Here is a 17,233-nt window from a genome sequence, read left to right on the forward strand (position 1 = left end):
TATATATATATATATATATATATATATATATATATATTTTTTATTTTATTTTCCCCTGGGGGGCCCCGATCCTATCCTCCCTCCCTCACCTCGGGGGGCCCCCCTCCCGGTATGCGCGGCGAGCGGCAAATCCGGGTCTCCAGGCAGACGCTAGAGGGCTCCGCCGGCAGCCGCTTGGTCTCCAATATGTCGACAGAGTTGGCGACATATTGGAGACCAAGCGGCTGGGCCTCTAGCGTCTGCCTGGAGCCCTGAAGACTTCCTGCATTTGCCGCTCGCTCGCTCTCCCGCCGCGCATATCGGGAGGGGGGCCCTCCGAGGTGAGGAAGGGAGGGAGGGAGGATGGGAGTCGGGCCCCCCACCCGGATACTCAAAGGGCTACCTGCCTACCCACCCGGCTTCCTTCCTACCTACCCACCCGGCTACCTAACCACCCACCAGGCTTCCTACCTACCTACCCACCCGGCTACCTAACCACCCACCTGGCTTCCTACCTACCTACCCACCCGGCTACCTACCTACCCACCCGGCTACCTACCCACCCACCCGGCTTCCTACCTACCCACCCGGCTACCTACCCACCCACCAGGCTTCCTACCTACCTACCTACCCACCCGGCTACCTAACCACCCACCAGGCTTCCTACCTACCTACCCACCTGGCTACCTACCTAACCACCCACCTGGCTACCTACCTACCCACCCGGCTACCTACCTACCCACCCGGCTACCTAACCACCTACCCACCTGGCTACCTACCCACCCACCAGGCTTCCTACCTACCCACCCGGCTACCTACCCACCCACCCACCAGGCTTCCTACCTACCTACCCACCCACCCGGCTACCTAACCACCCACCAGGCTTCCTACCTACCTACCCACCCGGCTACCTACCTAACCACCCACCTGGCTACCTACCTACCCACCCGGCTACCTACCTAACCACCAACCCGGCTACCTACCCACCCGGCTACCTACCTACCCACCCGGCTACCTAACCACCCACCAGGCTTCCTACCTACCCACCCGGCTACCTACCCACCCACCAGGCTTCCTACCTACCTACCCACCCGGCTACCTACCTAACCACCCACCTGGCTACCTACCTACCCACCCGGCTACCTACCTAACCACCCACCCGGCTACCTACCCACCCACCAGGCTACCTACCCACCAGGCTACCTACCCACCCGGCTACCTACCTACCCGGCTACCTACCTACCCACCAGGCTTCCTACCTACCCACCCGGCTACCTACCCACCCACCAGGCTTCCTACCTACCTACCCACCCACCCGGCTACCTACCTAACCACCCACCCGGCTACCTACCTACCCACCCAGCTACCTACCTAACCACCCACCCGGCTACCTACCGGGCTAGTTTCCAACCCACCCACCAGGCTACCTACCCACCCACCAGGCTACCTACCTACCCACCCACTCACCAGGCTACCTACCTACCCACCCACCAGGCTACCTACCTACCGGGCTAGTTACCAACCCACCCACCAGGCTACCTACCCACCCACCCACTCACCCACCCACCAGGCTACCTATCCACCCAACCACCCATGGGAGCTGCGCGCCGGATGGAGGCTGGGACAGGAGGTCTGCTGCTGCAGGTGAGTAAATGTTTTTGTTTTTTTATTTATATTAGCAGGTGTATGTTCTGGGCAGGTCTGCCACATGATTGCATGTATTTTCTGCGCAAATCTGCCGACATGATTGCATGTATTTTCTGGGCATATCTGCTGACTTGATTGCACGTATTTTCTGGGCATATCTGCCGACTTGATTGCACGTATTTTCTGGGCATATCTGCCAACTTGATTGCACGTATTTTCTGGGCATATCTGCCGACTTGATTGCACGTATTTTCTGGGCATATCTGCCGACTTGATTGCACGTATTTTCTGGGCATATCTGCCGACTTGATTGCACGTATTTTCTGGGCATATCTGCCAACTTGATTGCACGTATTTTCTGGGCATATCTGCCGACTTGATTGCACGTATTTTCTGGGCATATCTGCCGACTTGATTGCACGTATTTTCTGGGCATATCTGCCGACATGATTGCACGTATTTTCTGGGCATATCTGCCGACATGATTGCACATATTTTCTGGGCATATCTGCCGACTTGATTGCACGTATTTTCTGGGCATATCTGCCGACTTGATTGCACGTATTTTCTGGGCATATCTGCCGACTTGATTGCACGTATTTTCTGGGCATATCTGCCGAAATGATTGCACGTATTTTCTGGGCATATCTGCCGACATGATGTGTATTTTCTTGAGAAAACCTGCACAATTATGTGAATTTTCTGGGGAAAGGGTCACCAAAACTTGGGCCCACTGTCTTTGCGTTGCACTTTTCAAGGGAACCTGAGGTGAGAATAATCTTGAGGCTGCCATATTTCTCTCCTTTTAAGCAATACCAGTTGCCTGGCTGCCGTGCTGGTCCTCTGCCTCTTATTCTTTCAACCATAGACCCTGAACAAGCATGCAGCAGGTCAGGGGTTTCTGACAATATTGTCAGAACTGAGAAGATTAGCTGCATGCTTGTTGCTGGTGTAATTCAGTTTATTACTGCAGCCAAATAGATCAGCAGGGCCAGCAGGCAACTAGTATTGTTTAAAAGGAAATAAACCCTCACCCCGGGTTCGCTTTAAGTTAGTTAGCTCCGCCCTCATCCAGTCATTGCCACGCCCATTTCTTTGCCGCAGGTTCTATCCACACCTATTTTTTGCCGCGGCGCGCTTAGCGCGCCACAGGTTGTAGCCACGCCCTTACGCGCGCCGCAGGTCATAGGGGGCCCACAATTACAATTTTGCACAGGGGCCCACTGCTGGCTGTGTCCGCCACTGATTGTCGCCATACATTGTGATAGGGACATAATTTAAACGGTGAAATAATCGGGACAGATGGGAAAATACAATACGTGGGTTTTAATTATGGAGGCATGTATTATTTTAAAACTATAATGGCCGAAAACTGAGAAATAATGATTTTTTTCAGTTTTTTTCTTATTCTTCCTGTTAAAATTCATTTACAGTAAAGTGGCCCTTAGCAAAATGTACTCCCCAAAGAAAGCCTAATTGGTGGCGGAAAAAACAAGATATAGATCAGTTCATTGTGATAAGTAGTGATGACGTTATAGGCTAATGAATGGGAGGTGAACATTGCTCGGATGCATAAAGTGAAAACGACTGAGGGCTTAAAGAGAGTCTGAAGCGAGAATAAATCTCGCTTCAGACCTCATAGTCAGCAGGGGCATGTGTGTCCCTGCTAAAACGCCACTATCCCACGGCTAAACGGGGGTCCCTTACCCCCCGAAATCCCCTCCGAACAGCACATCCCCTCTTCCGGATTGAGGCAGGGCTAACCACCGCAGCCCTGCCTCTTGCGTGTCTGTCAGTGCGTATCTCCACCTCTCCCCCGCCCCTCTCAGTCTTCCTTTGCTGAGAGGGGCGGGGGATAGGCGGCGATGCGCCGCTGATAGACGGCGCTGAGAGGCAGGGCTGCAGCCGTTAGCCCTGCCTCAACAGCAGCAAAATCTACAACCAAGTTGGTCGTTGATTTTGCAGGGGGGGGGGGGGGAGGTTGGGGGGTCAGGGACCCTCGTTTAGCCGCGGGATAGTGGCGTTTTAGCAGGGGCACACATGCCCCTGCTGACTATGAGACAAGAAGCGATATTTATTCTCGCTTCAGTGTCTCTTTAAGTGGTTAATAGACCGCCAGGAGGGTTTTAAGGACCAAGCACTTTTTTTCCATTCAGACCACTGCAGCTTTAACGGTTTATTGCTCGGTCATACAACGTACCATCTAAATGAATTTTACCTCCTTTTCTTGTCCCTAATACAGCTTTCTTTTGGTGCTATTTGATTGCTTCTGTGATTTTTAGTTTATAGTTTATAGTTTTAGTTTTATATTCATCAAAAAAGACATTAATTTTGTCAAAAAAATTATTTTTTTTACTTTCTGTGCTGTCATTTTTCAAATAAAGTAAAATTTCTATATACATTTTTGTCCAAATTTATTGTGCTACATGTCTTTGATTTAAAAAAATCCAATACGTGTATATTTATTGGTTTGGGTAAGTTATAGCGCTTACAAACTATGGTGCAAAAAGTGAATTTTCCCATTTTGAAGCATCTCTGACTTTTCTGAACACCTGTCAGGTTTCATGAGGTGCTAGCATTCCAGGATAGTATAAATACCCCCCATTCCCTGGTGCTTGCCATGTCAGTATACTGTGGGCAAAGCCCCGCCTCCTTTGCCCTATTAGGACCTCCCAAATTGATAAAAGGCCCCTTACAGCCCCATACCGACATTCCTTTTGAAGTCCTCGCCTCCAGCAGACTCCTAAATTTAAACCTTACCTCCGCTCTGCGGTCTCCAGCAGGTTGGCTCCCCTGCTGAGGTCCAGTCCTTAGGTGGCTAAATGCTCCTATGAGGTCTGGAGTCCCCTCTGATACTCTCCGGGGCAATTTCGGAAATGTTCTGCGCACCGCATTGTACTTAAATAGTACTGCGGTTTGTTCTCCCCTGCAGCCAGTTTTCCGGGCGCCTGAGCTCCGTCCCTACGCTCTGAACTCTCGCGCGTGTGCGCGCGAGACTTCCTGATATGTTGGATGGCCGGAAGTAGGGCGAAGAGGCACTGGCGGCCATCTTGCTTAAGGGCAGAGACGGAACTTCCTCTGAAAGCCGGATATAAGCCGGCTCTGCGGGCAATATGGCGTCCGGCAGCATCAGTGGGACGCCCAGCGTGGCAGATCGAGCTGTGGACAGGTCTGAAGTGACGGCGACCAGGTAGGAAGATGGTGGTTATTTTCTTTCATTGGCCACGCCGTTGGCTACTGTTGCTGCTAGATTGTTATTCCAGGGGTTTGCCTGGTAGATTTGGTTGTAGTTATTGTCAGTGCTTGTGGTATTGGTTGTGGGAAGCATAGTTTGATGCAGGTTCCTATATAAATATAGCAAGGGTCTCTTTTTTTTGTGGTAAAGGTGTAGATATGAGTAGGGGTACGTGTTTTAATGGTACCAATTGTAGTCCGTTCTGTTTCAGCTGCACAAGATCTGCATAGATTTAGACTTCGCATACGAAGTCTAAATCTAAAAATAGGTAAGGGTGGTAAGTATATTAAATGAGCTGAAGATTATGGTGTTCCTTTATGTTACTGATGTGCTGTCATTAATTTGGCAGGCATCACAAGGAAGATTCTACAAGTGATAGTCCAAGAGATAGAAGAGTGGATAGAGATGTTGACCATTATACGGGGAACACTAGCAAGACAGAAGCTGTTACAAAGTCACCAGTCAGAAATGTATTAAAGGATCATTGTGTGGATGATCGATCCAGGTCGCACGCTGGGGAAGCAAATTATGAGGAGAGAAAAGATTCTTCATGTGAAATTGTTGATGTGCAAACTAGGGATGAGTTACCGCAGACATCAGCATCTCTGGGGCCATCGTTTCCTCCGGAGAATAAGTGCTGGATTTGTGGTAGAAGATCATTACCCAAAAAGAAAGTATGTGAACTATGTCACTTGGACATTGCCAGGGAGGATAGAGAGGTATCTTCGCTGATTAAGCAAGTGGTAAAGGATACGGTCTCAGAATTATCCGTCAGACAGAAGTCTCCCCAGTCGGCTGCTTCTCGATTTTCTTCTCATGATAGTTCATCTTCTGATTCAGACTCTGATAGGGAAGAAATTCCTTTTGATTTTTCATTGATCCCTACTTTTGTGTCCCGTGTTAAAGAGGCAATACAGTGGGAAGATGCAGTCGCTTCTCCAAAGGAAAAGAGGAAAAGATACTATAAACATTTGAATAAACAGCGTATTGCATTTCCATTGATGGATGAGATTAAAGAATTAATCCTTGAGGAGTGGGAGAAGACGGTCAAGAAACCATCTATCAAAAATAAATTGCAAAAAATGTACCCGCTTTCAGACAGGGATGATTCTTTAATTCAGACTAACCCATTAGTGGATGCCTCACTCATGAAAATCGTACGCAATGTCACTCTTCCTTTGGAGGATTCAATCTCTTTCAGGGATATTTTGGATCGTCAGATAGATCACGAATTGAAAAGAGCATATTTGTCATCAGGAGAATCGGTTAAAGTGGCTATTTCTTTAACATCCATAGCTAAAGCATTAAAAGTTTGGATTAATGACATTCATAGACTTCTGCAGACCCCTGGTAAAATAGAGGATATAACACTAGCATTGGAAGAATTATCTTTGGCAGCAGATTTTATTGGAGTAGCGAGTGTAGATTCTATAAGATGTTGTAGTAGGTCAATGCTATATTCAGTAATGGCTAGACGCTCACTATGGCTTAAACCGTGGGCGGCGGATCCGTCGTCCAAACAGATGTGGACGAAGATTCCGTTTGACGGAAAGAATTTATTTGGGCCCAAGATGGATGCTGCCATATCAAGGGTCACTGGGGGTAAGTCAGGGCTTTTGCCCCAGGACCGAAAATTCAGAGCCCTGCGTTATCCTCAGTCCAAGAGACAGTCGTTTAACAGGGTTTCAGATTCTAGGTCTTACAGGCCAGGAAAAGAATATAGAAGGAATTGGAGGTCTTCCCAGCCGTTTCAGAAGGCTTCTAAATCCAAAATTGCTAACCCACAAGAGTCGAACAAGTCCTTTTGAGTTAAGGCCCGTCCAAGATATCCCGGTAGGAGCAAGGCTATCATACTTCAGGGACATCTGGGCGGGAAAGACAAGAAACGACTGGATTACAAATACAGTTTCACTGGGCCACCAATGGCGTTTCAAGAAAAACCCTCCACCAGACAAGTTGGTGGTGACAAAGATTCCAAGTTCAATTCAGAAAAGATTGGTCCTGGTAGAATATGTCACAAAGCTTATGAATCAAAAAGCGGTCTGTTTAGTTCCGGAAGAACAAAAAAATACAGGTTTTTATTCGCCGATGTTTCTTATAAAGAAAAAGTCGGGAGACTTAAGACCAGTGTTAGATCTAAAAAAACTAAACACATTTATCCATGTTCCCAGGTTCAAAATGGAGAGTTTAGCATCTATCACAATGTCGATTCAGCCAGGAGATTGGATGTCGTCCATAGACCTGAAGGACGCATATTTTCATGTGCCGATCCACCCAGATTTTCAGAAATTTCTTCGTTTTGCGGTAGGCCATTTGCACCTGCAGTTCGTCTGCCTGCCATTCGGGCTAGCTATGTTGCCGCGGACTTTTGCAAAAATACTTCTGGAAGTGGTATCGCTTATTCGTCTTCAGAGGATTCGGGTCCTTCATTATTTAGACGATATCCTTCTCCTGGCTGCTACGAAAGAATTATTAGAAACCCATCAGCAGGTATTGATTCAAACCCTAGTGGAGTTCGGGTGGATTATAAATTACGAAAAAAGCCAGTTAACTCCCAGCCAGAGAATGATCTTCTTGGGGGCAGAATTGGATACTCTCCAAGGTTCAATATCATTGCCAGATCAGAAGCAAGTGCTCTTACGTCGCACTGTGATGTCCCTGTTGCATCAGAACTATGTGTCAGCCAGAGTTTGTCTCAGAGTAATAGGATTGATGTCATCCGTCATTCAGATGGTCGCATGGGCACACTGGAACCTCAGGGTGTTTCAATTGAACTTCCTAAGACAGTGGAACAGACAAAGCATGTCTCAGGACATTTTCCTATCAAGCAAGGTAAAAGCGTCACTCCAGTGGTGGTCGAAGACAGCCAACTTGAAGAACTACCGTCAGTTGTTTCCTCTGCAGTGGCAGATTGTCACCACAGATGCCAGCCATTTTGGTTGGGGTGCAGTATTCAAACAGCACATGGCGCAAGGACGATGGCATCGTCAGAACGAGAATGTGGTGTCAAATATCCTGGAGCTCAGGGCAGCCTTTCAGGCTCTGTTGTACTTCCTTCCACTGTTGATGGGGAAATCAGTTCAGCTTCAGATGGACAATGTATGCGCAGTTTCTCATGTGAAGCGTCAAGGGGGCACGCACAGCACCTCATTAATGAATGAGGTGATCCCTCTGATGAACTTGGCCCAAGAGAACTTTCAAAACATTTCAGCAGTTTATATTCCAGGGGCACGGAATCAGCAAGCGGATTATCTGTCGCGCAAATGTTTGGACAACAACGAGTGGTCCCTCCATCCGCAGGTTTTTCATCACTTAGTGAGGGAATGGGGCATTCCACAAATAGACCTATTCGCATCAATGAAGAATCACAAGACCCCTCTTTACTTTTCAAGATTCCTGGACCACAGGGCACTGGGAATAGACGCACTAGCTCAGTCATGGGATTTCAAGACAGCATATGCTTTTCCGCCCATTCCACTAATCTTTCGCTTTCTGCAGAAGCTAACGACTCTCAAGATGGAGGTATTAGCAATCCTTCCTTTTTGGCCAAACAGGCCATGGTTTCCCCTTCTGCTTCAAATGAGTATGAGAGATCCCAAGCCTCTCCCGCAGATCAGAGACCTGTTGTCACAGGGTGCAGTGGTACACCAGAGCCCGGACAAGCTTCATTTGATGGCCTGGAGTTTGAAAGGGCTAGGTTACTGAATTTAGGATGTTCATCTCAAGTAGTGGATACTCTACTGAAAGCAAAAAAGCCAACAACTATTAATTCCTATAACCGGATATGGAACTCTTTTTGTGTTTTTGCAAAAGAAACTGGAGGTTCTATTGATAATATTACAGTGACTGACTTACTTTCATTTCTTCAGAGGGGGCTTGACATGAATCTCTCCTATTCTACGCTGAAAAGACATATTTCGGCCATATCATCGGTCTCGGGGACTTCATGGTCATCCCACCCGCTCATTGTTCGATTTTTTAGAGCTGCCATAAAATTAACACCACCAATTAAGCCTAGATTCCCCAAGTGGGAGCTGCCATTGGTGTTGGAATTTATCGCCTCGTCGAAAGAATTTCAAAATGAAACTGCAACATTGCAAAATTTGTCATTCAAAGTTTTATTTTGATTGCTATCACCTCTGGTAGAAGGGTGTCGGACATACAGGCACTGTCCTGCAAAGAACCATATCTGGTATTCTACGAGGATCGGTTAGTCCTGTTGCCAGTACAAACCTTTCTGCCAAAAGTAACTTCCTCGTTTCATGTAAACCAGGAGTGGACACTTCCAGGTTTTGTTTCTCAGGAGGATCCTTCAAAACCTCATGCCTTAGATGTGCTTTCAGCTGTTAAATCTTACCTGAACGCAACTAAAGATATCCGAGATACTGATCGGTTGTTCATTATTCCATCCGGTTATAGAAAAGGGAGAGCAGCATCAACAAGGACTTTGGCTACTTGGGTAGTCAAGCTGATTCAGAAGGCTTATGCTGCAAAGGGGTTGGAGCCCCCGCAGGACATTAAGGCCCATTCGACTAGGAGTATGTCCTCCTCTTCGGCAGTATGGAGTAAAGTATCATTAGCAACAGTGTGTAAAGCGGCCAATTGGTCGTCAGCTCATACGTTTGTTAAACATTATTGTGTTGATTTCAGTTCTTTATCTTCAATTGAGTTTGGAAAGAGAGTAATTTCCTCTGCTATGAATACTGTAGTTTGATGTTATGTTCATCCAGATTAAATTTATTTCAGCATTCCCAACCCTGTTTTGTGTCTAGTTATTGCCCACAGTATACTGACATGGCAAGCACCAGGGAATTCGGAAAACTGTATACTCACCTTCGGTAGTTTTCCTTTCCCGGTGATTGTCCATGTCAGTATACGGCCCCGCCCTATGCTGTCGGCTCGTCTAGTTACGGGAATGTCGGTATGGGGCTGTAAGGGGCCTTTTATCAATTTGGGAGGTCCTAATAGGGCAAAGGAGGCGGGGCTTTGCCCACAGTATACTGACATGGACAATCACCAGGAAAGGAAAACTCCCGAAGGTGAGTATACAGTTTTCAGAATTTTGGAAAGAAGACATCCCAAAGTATTCACTAAGAGGCATGGTGAGTTCATAGAAGATTTTATTTTTTGTCAAAAGTTTGCGGAAAATGATACTTTGTGACAAAAAAATAAATAAAAAAAAAGATTCCATTTCTGCTAACTTGTGACAAAAAAATGAAATCTGCCACAGACTCACCATGCCCCTCTCTGAATACTTTGGGGTGTCTACTTTCCAAAATAGGGTCATTTGTGGGGTGTGTTTGCTTTCCTGGCATTTTGGGGGGTGCTAAATTGTAAGCAACCCTGTAAAGCCTAAAGGTGCTCATAGGACTTTGGGCCCCTTATCGCACCTAGGCTGCAAAAAAGTGTCACACATGTGGTATCGCCGTACTCAGGAAAAATAGTATAATGTGTTTTGGGGTGTATTTTTACACATACCCATGCTGGGTGGGAGAAATCTATCTGTAAATGAGATTTTTTTTGATTTTTTTTTACACACAATTGTCCATTTACAGAGATATTTCTCCCACCCAGCATAGGTATGTGTAAAAATACACCCCAAAACACATTATACTACTTCTCCCGAGTACAGTGATACCACATGTGTGGCACTTCTTTGCACCCTAACTGCGCTAAGGGGCCCAAAGTCCAATGAGTACCTTTAGGATTTCACAGGTCATTTTGAGACATTTGGTTTCAAGACTACTCCTCACGGTTTAGGGCCCCTAAAATGCCAGGACAGTATAGGAACCCCACAAATGACCCCATTATAGAAAGAAGACACCCCAAGGTATTCCGTTAGGAATATGGTGAGTCCATAGAAGATTTTATTTTTTGTCACAAGTTAGTGGAAAATGACACTTCGTGAAAAAAAAACCCAATAAAAATCAATTTCCGCTAACCTGTGACAAAAAATAAAATCTACTATGAACTCACCATACTCCTAACGGAATACCTTGGGGTGTCTTCTTTCTATAATGGGGTCATTTGTGGTGATCCAGTAAAAGAGGGCGCATGCCGCTCATGGACTATAAGGGCGCTGCCATAGAGAGCAATGTTAATTATTGCTTATTGTGCGCCCGCTGGGAAAAAAGGGCGCAAAACAACATTTACCGCTTTCACATATAATTCATTTTACATGACCGTTTAAAATCCCCCATTATTTCCTACGGCCAATATCGCTTCACAACATTAACACTAAAAATAACACATTAAGGCTACTTACACACTAAAACGTTGCGTTTCAGGGGACGTTATGGTCGCATAACGTGCCCCTAATGCAACGTATGGTGGTGCGGGAGAGGACGGTAGAGTGAGCCGGGTTAGGCGGCTCTATCCGCATAAGGTCTCCCAGAGTGGCGCTGATTGGCCGGCGGGACCACGTGATGCGGAGCGAGACACTCCGCATCACGTGGTCCCGCCAGCCAATCAGCGGCCGCCAGTGCAGTGCATATTAAGTAGCCATGTGTGCGGCTACTATAGCGGCATCTCCCCGCCTCCTCTCCGCCCCCCACTGAGCATGTGCAAACAGTCTAACGCGGCTAAAGCCACGTAGCACGCACAGCATGCTGCACTCTCACTACAACGTGCAGCGTTACATGTAACGCAACGTGGGCAGTGTGAACAGCCCACTTGTGTTACATTGCTGTGCGTTGGGGGAGCGTTACAGGCTGCACTAACGTGCGCCTGTAACGTCCCTGTGTGGAAGCAGCCTTAACCTTCTACGTCTACATGGTAAGTACTTAACTGCGTTATCTGAATTATATCGCTAATATCGGTAATTACCTTTACAACGTTTACACCATATAATAACAAACACACGTCTTTAACATTTTACACTCTATATAACCATAAAATAATATAAACTAATACTCATGTTCATTAACGAAATAAATATAACGGTTAATAATTATTGCGTAACGGCTACATTATCACATCACATTTAGTCGTTTATAAATATAAACGTCATTTTAACCACTTCTGTACCACGTGTTTTTTTGCTGATCGGTGCTGCGTGGGCTCTTCAGCCCGCAGCACCGATCAGATAGCAGCCAGGCCGATCAGACTTCCCCCCTTTTTTCCCCACTAGGGGGATGTCATGCTGGGGGGGTCTGATCGCCGCCGGCTGCTTGCGCTTGCGGGGGGGCTCTTCAAAGCCCCCCTCCGCAGCGCTTCCTGGCCTCCTTCCCCTTCCTTCCCTCTCCCTCCCCCTGTGAGTGGCGCAGGACGGATATCCGTCCTGCGCCTGATGGGATAGGCTTTAGCCTATCAGATGCCGGCGATCCCCGGCCAATCAGAGGCCGGGGATCGCCGATCTCCTCTACGGCGCTGCTGCGCAGCAGCGCTGTATATATGTAAACACCGGGGAAGATCTTCCCCGCGTGTTTACATTTACCCTGCGAGCCGCGATCGGCGGCTCGCAGGGTGTTCACGGAGACACCCTCCGTGAACTGACATGGAACGGCCGCTCATACGAGCGGCCGTTTCCATGGAATCCACTTCAGGATTCAGGGGCGTACTTAAGCGTACGCAGAATCCTAAAGTGGTTAACACTACATCTACATAACTTAGTAAACGTTTACATACCTATATAACGGTAAACATTATGTAACCGATAAATCAACGTAATATCTATGAACCTTTATTACCGTTTGCAGATTTGAACGTTACCGACGGGTTTAATACACAGACGATAATCTTTATGTAAACTACATTTTTCCCTATTGATTTAAGCGTCATTTAACGCCCACAGTTATACAAAGGGAACCAACGGCTATAAACAACCCCTTTAGGGCTTGTTTCCAGATAACCGCATCACACCGCAGGTGTGCTGAAACACATGCACGCCAGTGGAAGCGTTTCCATTGCATGCATGTTGTGCGGTGCGGAGCGATGCAAGAATCTGCAGCATGCTGCAGATTTTCACACGACCGCATCTGCCCGCAGCCGCATCCTATCTCCCCCATGGACTTCCGCATCGGGAGATGCGGAAGTGATGCGGCCGGCGGCGGAAGTGATGCGATGTGGCTACGTAGCCGCATTCGCATCACTTTGCAATGGAAACCAGCCCTTATTTACGTTGTACATTTATAGTGCTAACATACCGCTTATGAAGGTAAACATTATTGACGGCTATTTAAAATACCGGCTATGAACAACTCTTTATTTCAGGGGCAAATCCAGGATTTTCAAGGGGGGGATTCCTGAAAGGTTGATCTCGGCTAAGAACAATATAGCATTCATAGTGAATCAAAACACATATATGATACTAGTTTTCTATCTCTTTGATAAAGATTACTAGTGTTGCAAGTTGCAGCACACTCTTCATTGTGCCAATTCTACAGTTAATACGACAATTATTTTGGCAGCTCCGCAGGGTCTCTCTTCCCCAATGCATATGCCACACGCCTTAATAAAAGGGAGACCCTGTAAGGCTCTACAACTATTGGATTAAATGTGGAACTGGTACAATAAAGAGTGTTCTGCAACTTTTGAAATTGGTGTTATCAACGCAAATCGAATCGAATCCTTATCGGACATGTTGGATTTTATCCATTTGATCAGCGATCGCACATCGATCACATGAAAAATCGTATGGTGTAGATGGGGCTTTATATTGCTGTGCTGTGGGCAATACACCCCCCCTCCAGTATAGATTAGATAGGTATATGCCCAGTACATATTAGATAGGTATATGTCCCCCAGTATAGATTAGATAGATATATGTCCCCCAGTATAGATTAGATAGATATGTCCCCCAGTATAGATTAGATAGGTATATGTCCCCCAGTATAGATTAGATAGGTATGTCCCCCAGTATAGATTAGATAGATATATGTCCCCCAGTGTAGGTTAGATAGGTATATGCCCAGTATAGATTAGATAGGTATATGCCCAGTATAGATTAGATAGGTATATGCCCCCCAGTATAGATTAGATAGGTATATGTCCCCCAGTATAGATTAGATAGATATGTCCCCCAGTATAGATTAGATAGGTATATGTCCCCCAGTATAGATTAGATAGGTATATTCCCCACTATAGGTTAGATAGGTATATTCCCCAGTATAGGTTAGATAGGTATATGACCCAGTATAGGTTAGATAGGTATATGCCCCAGTATAGGTTAGATAGGTATATGCCCAGTATAGATTAGATAGGTATATGCCTCCAGTATAGATTAGATAGGTATATGCCCAGTACATATTAGATAGGTATATGTCCCCCAGTATAGATTAGATAGGTATATGTCCCCCAGTGTAGGTTAGATAGGTATATGCCCAGTATAGATTAGATAGGTATATGCCCAGTATAGATTAGATAGGTATATGCCCCCCAGTATAGATTAGATAGGTATATGTCTCCCAGTATAGATTAGATAGGTATATGTCCCCCAGTATAGATTAGATAGGTATATGTCCCCCAGTATAGGTTATGTATATGCCCAGTAAAGATTAGATAGGTATATGTCCCCCAGGATAGGTTAGATAGGTATATGCCCAGTATAGATTACATAGGTATATGTCCCCCAGTATAGGTTAGATAGGTATATGCCCAGTATAGGTTATGTATATGCCCAGTATAGATTAGATAGGTATATGTCCCCCAGTATAGATTAGATAGATATGTCCCCCAGTATAGATTAGATAGGTATATGTCCCCCAGTATAGATTAGATAGGTATGTCCCCCAGTATAGATTACTATAGGTATATGTCCCCAGTATAAGTTAGATAGGTATATGCCGGGCGTATGGACACCAGAGCTGAGGGGAGAGAGGAGTTTCCAGTTACCTGCCTTCATCCTGCACGCAGCTTCTATCTTCAGCCGCTCCCGGCGTGCGTCGCATCAGTAAGAGCTCCCCCTGTGATGACATGCAGTTACGTCATCACAGGGGGCGCTGTTACCATAGCGACAGACTTCGGTACAGGAAGTGGATAGAAGCTGGCAGGATCGAGGAAGGTAAGTGGAAAGTCTTCTCTCTCCCCGCAGCTCTGGTGCCCATACGCCCGCCACCAGTGATGCCCCCCCCGCAGTGTGAGGCCTCGCGGTGGCGCTGCTCATGCCGCCAGACAGACCCTCGGCCGCGCACACATACGGCAGCCCCACTTCCTGTCTCGTTGCGGGGGGGGGGTCCAGACACCCGGAACACCCCCTTCCGTGCGCCAGTGTATTTACCTACTAAATGTTTAAACAGTGAAATACCGTTTGTGGATACCAACGACACAGAAGGCTATTAATAATTAGCCGTTCATCTTATGTAAACTAATCGATTCGTAATGAATTGTTAGCAACATTTATAGAAAGTAAAATAACGGTAATATCTTTATATTCCCTAAACTACCATTTATGAACCTAACCTCCTGCTATATTTTTAATTAATGCTTTATATACTGTACTAACACAAATGTAACTAAGGTTAGCATTAGTTGATAATTACTCATATTAACCATCCATTTATTTGTATTTATTAATGGTATTTTCGTGCATGAGTTCCGCTCCATGTCATCCACACTTGTTCTTACCTGTGGACATGTGTTGTTAGTTTTGCAATCTATTGTTCATTAATGTTCCTGTATCATTGTCCTTAATGCATTCGTATTAATACATTCTAGTGTAATTTTCCTCAATGCACTTCTCTGAGTAAACTGTGCAGTTCTTCTAAGCAGACTGTGTGCGCGTGAAACCCTGTGTAACATCATGATATGCTTTAATCCTCATGTAATATAAATGTAATATAGTATGCATATTTAATTACCTGGTGAACGGAATTCTTAGACATGTGGTGCATGATATCTTCATGTTACTATAATCAGTTCCACTTGGCTTTTAGTTTCTCTGTTTTTTCCTTGTATATTTTCAAATATGTATGTGTGTACGGTTCTTTGTTGGCTGATATCTGTATGTAATTTTAATCAGTACCAAGGCAGCTGTTAGTTTTGTCCCTGTATAGCTTGCATTCTGTACAATGGTATCATAATCTCACCAGAAGCCATCATGGAGTTGAATTTAGTATTTCTATTTCAGTAAGGCTTGGTGTACAGAGGCACCAGAATAGAATAAAAACGTTTAAAAACCGTCTAAAAGAGGGGGATGTTCAGGTGGACATACCTCCCTCAAAAATATAAAACTCAATTGAGTCACAATATATCAATGCAAAATTTTTATTGAACTCCACTTAGTGCAACGAGTTTCGCAGGCGTGGTCCAGCTTCATCAGGCAAAAAGGAGCATAACTCAATGGGTCTAAATGCAGAAATGAGCGCTCATAGATAGATTGACATCTATTTACACAGCACTGCGCTGTGTAAATAGATGGCAATCTCCCCGTCTAACAGTCTCCCGAGCAGCAATAGCTGCTTGGAGACTGAAGAGGGGTTGGAGCTCCGCCCCCCGAGCATGAGAAGCGTGCACAGCATGCACGCGATCGCATGTAGAGTAGAGCACCATGACTTGACGCCAATTGTCGTTAGGCAGTCCTGGGGCTGCTGCCGCAACCACGCCCATTGGCGTGGGGTAGTCGTCAAGTACTTAATCAAAGTCCTTCTAAATTTGGTACCCATTTGCAATGCAATGTAAACCAAGCTAACACATAGCTTTCAATGTAAATAACTAATCTTCAAAATTCGTTAGTAATTGTGACCTTTATGTACAACATAGAAAAGCAACACACAGTAAGACTGTCAACATTTGAATATTTTTTACTTCAAACAAATAAATAATTTTAGGCCCAGTTCACATTTGCAGTCAGGATTTTCCGGACCTGATCCAGAACGTATACAGTACAAACGGAACGGACGTTTGGCAATCCAATGATAGTTTATGGATGCGTACATCTGCGTCCGTTCCACGCGGACTGGATCCGGACCGGATACGGACTCCGGACACTTTTCCAACTTGCTCTATTTTTCACGTACGTCAGATCCGGCCGCCACACCCGGACCAGATCCTGACTGCACCATCCGCACAGCTAAAACCAATGAGAAACAGAAAGGAGGCAACACACAGGCTAGCAAATCTGGACGTTCTACCTACTTCCTATGCGTTTTCTATGGTCATAGTGGCCATTTTGGATGGTACATGGGCCCAGCGTTTGAGGAGTGGAGCAGCAGTGACTTGTGGCTGGAGATATTTGGCAGCATGTCGGATGAAGAGGTGAGGCCCTACACACCTGAGGACCTGATTCTACAGGTGCAGCAGCTACCTGCCTGGTGCACCCACCATCTCCTGCGAGGAGCACGCCTTCTTCCCACATAGTAATAGGTAAAAATCAAAAAGGAGACAATTCCCAGGTAAAATGAGTACAAAAACACTGGATCCATGGTCCAAACTGCA

This window comes from Hyperolius riggenbachi, chromosome 3 (assembly GCF_040937935.1).
Source record: "Hyperolius riggenbachi isolate aHypRig1 chromosome 3, aHypRig1.pri, whole genome shotgun sequence".
NCBI classification, from domain to species: domain Eukaryota; kingdom Metazoa; phylum Chordata; class Amphibia; order Anura; family Hyperoliidae; genus Hyperolius; species Hyperolius riggenbachi.